The 10843-nt window shown below is 34.0% G+C and overlaps 2 protein-coding genes across 2 annotated transcripts in view; one reads left to right on the forward strand and one right to left on the reverse strand.

Moving 5' to 3' along the window:
• The window catches only part of LOC108973687 (ubiquitin conjugation factor E4 B), a 35427-nt gene that overhangs the window by 24164 nt on the left and 420 nt on the right, over positions 1-10843 (reverse strand). The gene's annotated exons all lie outside the window — the stretch shown is intronic.
• The window catches only part of LOC108973691 (dnaJ protein homolog 1), a 46413-nt gene continuing 35704 nt past the window's right edge, over positions 135-10843 (forward strand). Inside the window, exon 1 of the mRNA XM_018941101.1 lies at positions 135-372. The gene's annotated coding sequence lies outside the window, so the exon portion shown is untranslated. The remainder of the gene's footprint in view (positions 373-10843) is intronic.

Consider the following 10843-nt stretch of genomic DNA (forward strand, 5'->3'; position numbering starts at 1 on the left):
TTCCGTAAACATACATATGTTTAAATATTTTTTTAACTTTCCCCTAAGCAGGCGTGCAGCTACATATAACCTTAATAGTATATAATATTTCAAAAAAGTAATTATAAAAATATTTATAATTAATATACAAAAAGTGTCATCGACGCGCAACCAACAACAATAACAACTAAAAACCAGTGAAGCTTAAATATAAAACAACAAATTAACAATTAAGCTTCTAGCAACTGCACTCAACACATACATCACAAATAGTAACAATAACAACAACAGTAACAACCAAATCGAACGTGTCAGCAGCAGCAGCAGCGTAACCGATTTTGCAGAAACTTATCTACCGGTGTTGAACGTGCTACGGAAAAATATACAAATAAGGTATAAAGCAACGAGTCGGAATATTTTTAAAACAAACAAAAACAACCAATAATAAGTAGAAACAAAAACAATATTTATAAAGTTAGCGCTAAAGCAAATGAGTTCGAAAAAAGTAAAGCTGCAGCAATCGCTCGGTTTAACTGCAAAAATGGTGAACAAATCTCAGCTCAATTTTGCTACATAGAAAATCTTGTATGACTTCGTTGAAGGTATGAAGGCGTTTTTTCGTAATTTTTTTTTTTGAAGAGGCTTTGAAAAAGCAGAACTTTCCTTTAATAATGATTAATTGTTGATTCCGAGGCTGAGGCCGAGGGTCCGATAGACCCTGATTTTGATAAATTTAACATCTGGGCAATTAAACGAATATTTAGTCGACGGTTTTAGTTCAAAACCTTGTGCACATCGTCGGTGGTCTCCTAGCACGGTCTTCATCAGCGACCTTTCCCGGTCCTCCAAAAAGGCCTATGTAACGTATATAATGTTTCTAAAGTAAAAGATATCTTTGCTAGCATATAGCATATATTTTCATAACATATTTCTTAAAATATCCCTAATACTTATATAGTCTATTGTAGGCATAAGTTTTTACGATTTTCACAATTTTTTTTCCACCTTTTCTATTGAATTTCATTTAAATGATAATTAAAAATTATTTTCGAACCCTTCTCCCGTTAGGTTTTATCTTAATATCTCTGATTATGATTTTCATATATCGGTTTCCAATAGTAATTTCCTCTTCCACAAGTTATCTCCGTTGCTTTTTGTTTGCTAGCAAAAGTTTTCCACTCATTTTTCGGATTTTCGAAAATTTTCATGGTTTCATTTCTTTAAATAAATTTTATTTTTAGCACTTTTGCTTATTTTTGAGATTCTTCTTCTTAATTTTTTTTTTCGTTGGTCATTTTATTTATTTCGTTGGTGTGTTTGTTGTTGCTGCTTTGCATGCGATTGGTTGATTTGCTCTCGCTTTTGTTTTTGTTTTTGATTTTCGAATTTGGAATATCTTTTATGTTTATATGTATGAGTGTCAGTGTACACACATTCACACATAGGTGTGTAGGTAGATATGTTGTTGTTGTTGACTAGTTATAGATTTGCCTTAAGATGTGGTGTTAGTTCTGTTATTTTTCAAATAAGCACGTTGATATTGTAAACAGGGTGTAAAATTTTTAAACATCGAATGAATGATTATAAAAAACACGAAAAGAGAAATTATTGTGCAAGAATGAAGCATGTAATATAAGAGAAAAGAAATAATGTTGCAATTTTTCTACAATTTTTGTGGTTAAATGTGTATTTCGGTGGAGACATTTTTATGCAATTGTGATCTCAGGAAAAAATTTACAGTTAGTTTGGGTGCTTCATATGCAGAAATTTTGACTGATATCACCGACCAACGTCTTTTTTATTTGAGAAATACTTTCTTTCTCTTTCGTTTCCGTTTCGATTAGAATACTTTCACAAAAAGAGAAGCGTATGGGAGAATGTTAATTTTCTCCGCTCTAGGAGTGAAAGGCTCTGGGAAAACATTAAGCGCGTTCTGGAGTGTTTCCTGATCAGAACTTTCTATTCATCTACCAATATATTTGTGAAACAATTGCGAAATTGGAATGTCTTCTTTCGAACCACATTACAGAACGGATATTTTCATGTGTCACAGAGTTTCAGCATTTCAATTTTCTCTACACTTTTTATATTTATATCTCGTATAGGATATATTAAGTTTGTCATAAAGTCTCAAACACTCAGAAAGAAACATTGGATACCCTATAAAATAAATATACATATGTATTCATGAGTCGATTTAGCCATGCCCGTCTGTTAATGTCCATCTTTTTGTTTGTGCATACGAACTAGTCGCACAGTGTTTGAGATATCAGTCTGAAATTTTGCACACGTCTCTTTTTCCCTAAGAAGCTGCTCACTTGTCTGAAACGCCGATGCAAACCGATACAAATTGAGCGATAAAAATCAAAATCTTGTATGGAAAACTTTTTTATTGGAAATTCATAAATTACACAAAATCATGATCTCTACACAATTGGTTATTCAAAAACCGAAATAGTACCTCATTATGCTTGTTTTGGAACCACACCTCGTGTACTTTTGTATTTTTCTGAGAATTCACTATTTTCTCATCTACGTTTATGAGGATCAGACAGACCATTTAAGAACAAATTTCGCGTGGCAAAAAATATTATATTAATTTGATGAATGTTTTTGTTTTTGCGAAAATATAATTCCCATTATAATTGAAAAATAATAAATAAAATTTTGTAAGTCAAAAATAGCAACAACACAAAATTGGATATTTAAATAGGCGCATATAAAGGCCTATTGTATATAGATTTACAAACAAATATACATACGTATGTATACAGACACATACGCATATTAATATGTCTGTCCAATTGTTAAGCGCTACACGCGCACATATTATATGTATGCTTGTATGCATGTGGGGGCCTTGACATCGACAAACCGAACTCATGCCAAAAAACTCATTGAATTTGAGTGGCCGGCGAAGGTGTTGAACGAAATTGTTCAAACATTTGTATTTCGCAGATGTAGTGACAATAATTAAAATATTCCATAAAAATATATGGACAATAATAAATGTTAGAAATAACAGCAATGCTGGCATTTGGTACGAGAGAAAAAAACGGTAAACCCAAAATAATATATCAAGATTTATCCACATAAGCATTTGTATATATGTACAGTATATGTACCTACACACATAAATCGGTAAATATAGACGAGAAAAAAAATTGCGTACAACAATAAACCAAGTAGATTTTTGACAGCTGAAATACAAACAAATGTAAGGGTGCCCATAACTGATGTCGGTAATTTGCTATGATATATTAGTCTTTCGTGAAGGAATTAATGTACATAAATCCAAATTGTATGAGACGACATTAAAGAGGAATAAATAGAATAGCGCAGGGATAAATATATGCATATTAATAGGGAATTAAATTACGTGGCTCTAAAAAAAAAGAAAAAATACCTTTTTTTATTGCCCTGGGTATCTTAGCAAATCTCGATGGTTTCACGTGTCCAGATTACGAATTTATTCATGGAAGTTTTGAATGCTCTCTTGTTTCTTGATATTTGCATTTATAATATTTTGACCAATTATGGGCTTATTAGTAATAAAATTTATTTTTTCCAATATTGATTACTTTTCGCGCACACTAACGTCATGTAATCCCTAAGCTCAGGCTCTTTATCGAAAATATGACAAACGAATTTTGAGATATCTATGTACATATCTATCTCTATTTCGAAATAGCTTCCATTAGATTCTCCTTTTACTTTATGTAGTTCAGCCATTGAACTCTTGCCAACAGGTGCTACTGCGGAGTGAGTCACTCATTATTCCCGCTCAGCTATATGGCACAGAGGTATGGACGATGACAGCATCAGATTAGTCGACGTTACGAGGTTTCGAGATAAAGGTTCTGCGGAAGATTTATAGTCCTTTGCGCATTGCTCGAATACCGCATTCGATGGAACGACATTGACATAATTCAGCGAATTAAAAGATAGCGTTGCCAGCGGAGCTGGTCGGTTATGTCGTATGAATGGACGAAAACAGTCCAGCTCTGAAAGTATTCGACGCAGTATCCGCCGGGGGAAGCAGAGGAAGACCTCCACTCCGTTGGAAAGATCAGATGGAGAAGAATCAGACTTCTCTATTTGGCGTCACATTGTGAAAAGAGAAACGACTGGCGCGCTGTTGCTCGGCTATAACCGGTGGTTACGGCAGTAAAGAAGAAGTCCTACCGTAGCCTAAAAGTTATTTCGCCAACATCGGTGTTGCGATTTTGCTTAACCTAAGTCCCTGTAGTATACACAGAAATATTATTTCTTATAATAGTACTAGTTATCTCTGCATAAGATAAGTTTCCTGAATCAGTTTCTTTGGAATAAACTACTTTTTCACGAGAATATGTACATATGTACGTCGGATAACTATCAGCAAGCCGACTTAAGGAATTCTTATTCTACGATCTTCCCATTTTAACCCATCGATTTGATTAACAATTTCAGTCGAAGTTAATGATTTGGTATGATTTGACCTTTAGCTGCCTTTACTTGGGGATTGGTATCACCTTAAAACGTAGCAAAACGTTCGAATGTTCGATGAAGTTATCAATCTTCTGGGCTCCTCCTCAAAACGATCTTACATTTTATGCAGTTAACTAATTTTTACATAGCAATAAATCAAGTGATCGGCCGCAATACTTATCATTATCTTCTAGAAGTATATCGAGAATTCGGTATTATCCAAAAATTCTAAAGAAGTATGACAATAATGAACTCTGGCCCCATACGATGGAAATAAAAATATTTTTAGTATCTCAGAAAGCTTTGTATTTAAAGAATTAATATGTTTTTGAAATAGCTTGAACTCTCTCCATCACTCAATGGGGACAGAGTAGACATTTTATAGATTTTATTTTTTATATTTTTTTAGTAGATATTTTATCGTCCGGCATAATGAAGTCAAAATTTGAGAATGTGATTTTTGGAGAATCTATACAAATGTAGGGCGTGACCAGGAATGTAATTTCTTAAATATTTCTTTAAGTTTTTTTGAGCTAGCAATTTTATGTTATGTTAGGTTAATCTGGTAGGCCAATAAGCCATGCATAGACCAGTTTGGTCCTTTGCGATACCGGGTGGAGTTCAGTTGCCAAGTTCAAGAGGAGCTGTCATCGTTTGGGATGAACTTTGAAATGTATTTCCTTATGTGTGTATGTATGTAAGTAGGCATGTTGCCTTGAAAGGTTTATATTATAAATAAATTAAAGCTAAACCGCTTTTCTTGTCTAAATAAATCTTAAAAAGGCAGGGTAAAAAATAAAACACCATATTCAAATGATAAAACAAAAAATAACAGAAAGATTGTTGGCCTCCAATAATTTTGAGGGTTTCAGTTTTTTTTTGTTTTTTGCTTGGCACATTGTACTCCGGCCGGGAGAAGTAAAAAGCCATTGAGCACGATTTGCAAGATCAACAACTAAGTGCCGTTTCGACGCCTTGACTATTTATCAACACACACATAAACATGTACACGCTTGCACACACACACATACCCCAATCAACTTAGAGAGAGCGGTGTACTGTTTTTGTGTTTTGGGCACTGGAGTATTGGAAATAATGAGTAGGGAATTTGACAACACTTTACTTTAGTATTTTTCTAAAATCTTCAAATGTTTGTTTGTGTGTGTGTGCAGAAGCATGTGTCTAATGTTGTTTTAGTGAGCGCTAAGTCGTGAAGAAAGAAGTGAGGCAATGTAAGAATTTGCAAATTTTTGAATGAAGAAACGCCCACACATTGGCAGAGTTTAAACAACAACAAGAAAATTCATAAAAATATTAAGTGAAACTGAAAGAATTACAAATATTTGCTTAATTTTTAGCTATGGTTCGCAAACTATTTGTTTCCGACTTGATTATATGAAATCACACTACTGTATGTAAATGTATGTATCTACGTATTTATGCATAGTATTTGCTTATTTTTAAATTATGACACATACTTGTATTACTCGCTGGCAGGCAGAGCGCTTTTTCGGTTTGCGATCACATTGAAAAACATACATACATATACTATACATATCATGTATGTGTATGCAATGTTTGCATGTATTTGTGGCACAGCGAGAAGAAAGAGCAATGAAAATGCGCACGAGTTCAAGAATCGAGTCATGGGTCTCTCTGTAGTTTTGTATGAGTATGAGTGGAGCGATCTTATTGTTTTCTAGCAGATCTTGTAGGCTTTCTGGCGAAGCTGCAAGTTGCTTTCACAGCGACACCGGTGAAAGGTTGCGAAAGGGTGGCAAGCGTGAACTTGTAATAAGTATTTACTCACCTGCCGGCTATAGCTAAGCAAAGAGCGCTGAGCAGTTTCGGAGCGCTTCAACACTGTAAAGATGAAAGAACCAATCTTGTATATTGGCGTACTCTTGCGTGTGTGTAGGTGTTATGGTGTCAAAAATGCGTAAGAGACACCTACGTATTCATCGATATAGATTTACTCGAAATTCGTTGAGCGTGTTGTAGAGTACGTACGAAAAGTGAGAGCGTTTAAGAAAAACATGCATGTGAGTACAAATATGTATGTCTACGCTGATTTATGAAATATTCAGTATGCAAAATATAATAATTAAGAGATCGAGAGCTTTTCGAAAATAATAGCAAATAAATATTTATAAATATTTTAGATGTGATGTTTGTATATGTTTGCGCAAATGTATCCAAATTTATGATATTCTTTTTGTAGCAATAATTAAGATGCGGAAATGACTAAAAAATGTTTGTTAAAAAGGGTGATTATATTGAAGCTTTGAAAGGTTATTTGTTGCAAACAATATCTGAATATCTGAAGCTATAATATGTTGCCGTCTTTCCGAAAATTTGTGGATTTCATGACAAAAGAAGTATGGCGTCTGGGTGGCCAACAATGAATCAATCGTATTCCAGTGAGAGCATCCCGCCTCGGCCTGAACAAATAATACTGAAAGAAAACAAAGTCTGAGCTATAAGACGGGGAGGCAGGTATTCCAGTGGCAGCATTCCGCCTCGGCCTGAACAAATAATACTGAAAGGAAACAAAGTCTGAGCTATAAGGCGGGTGAGACAAAACTTCCCAATCGCTGTTTTTCGAATAGTTAACCGGTTTTGAAACACGAGGCCAAGAGTTGTCATTATGAAAAATGATTGCCTCGTATCAAATCACGGATTCCGTTCTTTTTTTCGGCAATTTTCTTCTTTACTGACGTAGACACCGTCTACACGGTTATAGCCGTTTTAACAGCAGCGCGCCAATCGTTTCTTCTTTTCGCAACGTGGCGACAATTGGAAATCCCATGCGAAGCCAGGTCCTTTTCCACCCGATCTCTCCAACTGACAGGAGGTATTTTTCTTATATTGCTTCCACCGGCGGCTACTGAATCAAATAGCTTCAAAACTTCTAGCCATTTCGGCCGCTTTATCTTGATTCGCTGATCTACGTGAATGTTGCCGTATATTTTGTACAGCTATTTGTTTCATCGACTCTGGTAATCGTCAGTGCCAATCCGCAAAGTACCACAATTCTTCTGCAAAACCTTTCTCTTCAACACTTCTAAGCTCGACTCATCAGATGATGTTATTGTTTATGAATGATCAGGGACTTGTAGACTTTGGTCTTTTTTTGTCGGGAGAGGACTTTACTTTTTAGTTGCCTACTCAGTCCTAAGTAGCGATATGATGACTGTTTATTTGATGACAGAAGATATTTCGTTTTGTCCTCATTCAAAGCCAGACCCATACGCTTCGCTTCCTTATCCAGGACGAAGCAGAACTAGCGACGCGGTTGTTGAGTTAAATGTTTATTAATATCATCGACGTAACCCAGCAGTTGTAATTCCCTCAAGATCCTGACGGAGGGTGTTGTTCAACGTCAGTTTACACAGCCGTATTAGCTTCGCGGGAATAGCAAGCACCGACATAGGGGCATAGAGGTAATTTTCGGCAATCACTCTCTTCAATTTGATGAGTTGTCGATAGTGGTCTCAATTAATGGTTTGACATGGTTTTTGAAGCTAATTATAAAGCACGCTATTCTGATTCCAACAAGTATAGAGCGTCGTCGATGTTCGGCTTTACTGTGGATATGGTTATTTATCCATATTTCCAGTATGTTTTTCTGTTTACGCGTGACGTAATTAATCCTTAGTGAAGCGTTAACGCAGCATTTATGACATGCAAAATCATTTTTCAACGTCTTCAATTCAGATGGCATCCATCTACATTGCTTTTAAATGTATTCAATTCCTTTTACACGTTTCGAAATTTGCAGCTTGAATGGCTCTCAAAGATTTTGTGAGTTGTTTTTGTGTTGAGCAATGGTCTTTATCGAGTAACGCTTTCTGCTCCTCATCAAACGTTTTTAGCCGCCGTGGACGTTCTTCGTCTTCCAAACCACTTTTAGCACCATCGCTTGTTCACCATACACTTCCACTGAAAAACCATGACTTTCGGTTCACGAAAGAGAATTCCTCGTAAAAACACTTCTTCAGGCGCAAAGTTCGACGTATTAGAGTAAAAAAATTACTGTTGCTTACGCTTGAAAGTAAATACATACATACATTGAGAAAAACTCACAAAGCCACTGTTCCAACTGATGTTCGGAATATTGGAACAATGGGATAATAATCAAGAGATGGCGCTTGGCAAACAGCACGAATATAGTTGTAGACTTAAACATTTTTTTATATTTCGCGAAATGAAAAAAATATTTTAACCTCTAATGCTTAAAATTTCTCTAATGAAACTTAATTTTTTATTAAAAAACTATTTTTTAATTTTTTCATGAGCTAAATGTAATAAATAAACGATCTAAAGATTGTTTGACACGAACTCGTGCGTGTCTGATTCAATGGAAAAGTGGGTAAATATTATGAAAAAAAAAAAAAATTAAATAAAAAATGAATTAATAATATAAAACATCACTCTACTTCGCAAAATTTTATATGCTGTAAATAAAATATTTCTTCGTACATTTCGAAGTGTGGCGTGTGTGTAGGCTAAATTACATATTCACACGAACCAAGATTTTACAAATAAATTTTGCCTCAAGTTGAATTATGTGGATATGTTTGTAATAAATATTTTTAAATATTTTTCATATATCTTATTGTCTATATATGCATATCTAAATGTATGTTTGTAGACTCAGTATTGTAAAAATAGATTCCTGTGTTTTTTGTTCGCAATAAATTTATAAATTTTTCAAATTTCGCTTAATGAAGTATAATTGTTGGCCTTAAAGAATTTTCAGAGGTCATTGTTGAATGTGGCTGTATATAAATATGTAGCTGTGAGTGTGTTTGTATGAAATGATAAAAATGAAGGAAATATTTCGCTAATTTCATGCGCCTGTGGGCGTTTGGGGCTTTGCCTTCCATTTCTTTCAATGCCGCAATTAATTCGTTCAATTTGTGGCTTTGCGTATTTGGTGTTTTTACTTTTGCAATATTTTTACGCAACTGTTTGTTTACATAAATATATATATATTTGTTTGTTTTTATTTGCATTGCACACGAAGGTGTTGGGCGCGCGTAAAACTCGGGGAAGTGTTAGTTGTTTTTAATAACTCTTTTGTGAGTTTTTTTATATTTTTTAAATTTGCATTCACGTATATAATTAATCCTTAATATATATTTCTACACAGGGACTCATTAAAAATGCTTCATTCCTAGTTGTTAAGATATTGAACCGGTGGATTATTTTTTTGCCGGAGTGGTAAGCTTTATTGGCTAATAAAATTTTGGAAAATTTATGGTTTAATAAGATCCTTAACTCCTACAATATTGAACCTAGTCCGATTTTCAAGAAGAATGAAAATGAACAATTTTGCAAGTTAATTTGTAGAAAACACTAAAAAGTGAGAATACACCATAAATTCCTATAATTTTACGGCAAATAAAAATGCATTTTTTGTATAGAAATTTATGCGGAAAAATTTGCATATCAAAGCCGGTGACGATGCAGTGGTCGCTCACTGGAAATTTCGGTTTGCCTCGTAGCGAATTGCAACAAAACAGTGTGTGAAAAAAGAAATGACGAATGCGAAATTACCGGAAATTTAAACAAAATAATTTTTTTTATATTTCTAATGTGCTTTGTTGTTGTGGCTCAACAACTGATGAGTGTGTTAACACAAAAATAAGCACTAGACTTTGGTGATTTGTTCCAAACCAAAGAAATGGATACTCACTCGCCGGTGAAATGTGGTTGTTGCGAGTATGTGCAAATATTTGAATAGAGATACATACATACTAATTTAAATGTGGCCTACGCAGCTTAACGTGAAAGTGAGAACTTTTTTATATGGATAAATTACGGAAATAATTGAAAAATTGTGATGGAATTTAAAGTACATACTTACATATGTACTAGTTACATAGTGATATGTTATCTATGTATTATTACATAGTTGTCTTCGATTCGCCAATTCTCTGCTCGCGTTTATAATTTTCAATTTTAAATTTTGTTCGATTCGGTGAAAAGTAATACTTGGCGAATCGAAGACAGCTTATAAATATTTCTCTATATTTATTACTCTCTCAAAAATTGCTTCTGAAAGACATCTTGCGTGTTCAACAAATCTGCTTGAAAATTTAAGTTTCATTGTTAGAGTTTTAAGTCAAATATAGTACATGCACTAATATTTAATGTATTTATATATTATATTAAGTAAAAAACTATAAGCGTAGATGCGTGGAAGTGTCTTCAAGATTTTAAAAACGTTTTTGGATTTTATTATAGCCATTTTAAACACTTGCGCCTGCCAATAAAATTGATAGGGAATTTATTAAACATTTTACACTCATGAGGAAAAATGTATGCGCATGTATGCAATTTCCCTAAATTTTTTTGACAACTTAGTTTTGAAAATGTATATATGTAT

Source organism: Bactrocera latifrons, unplaced genomic scaffold, assembly GCF_001853355.1.
Source record: "Bactrocera latifrons isolate USDA-ARS-PBARC rearing strain unplaced genomic scaffold, ASM185335v1 scaffold_5, whole genome shotgun sequence".
Lineage (NCBI taxonomy): Eukaryota > Metazoa > Arthropoda > Insecta > Diptera > Tephritidae > Bactrocera > Bactrocera latifrons.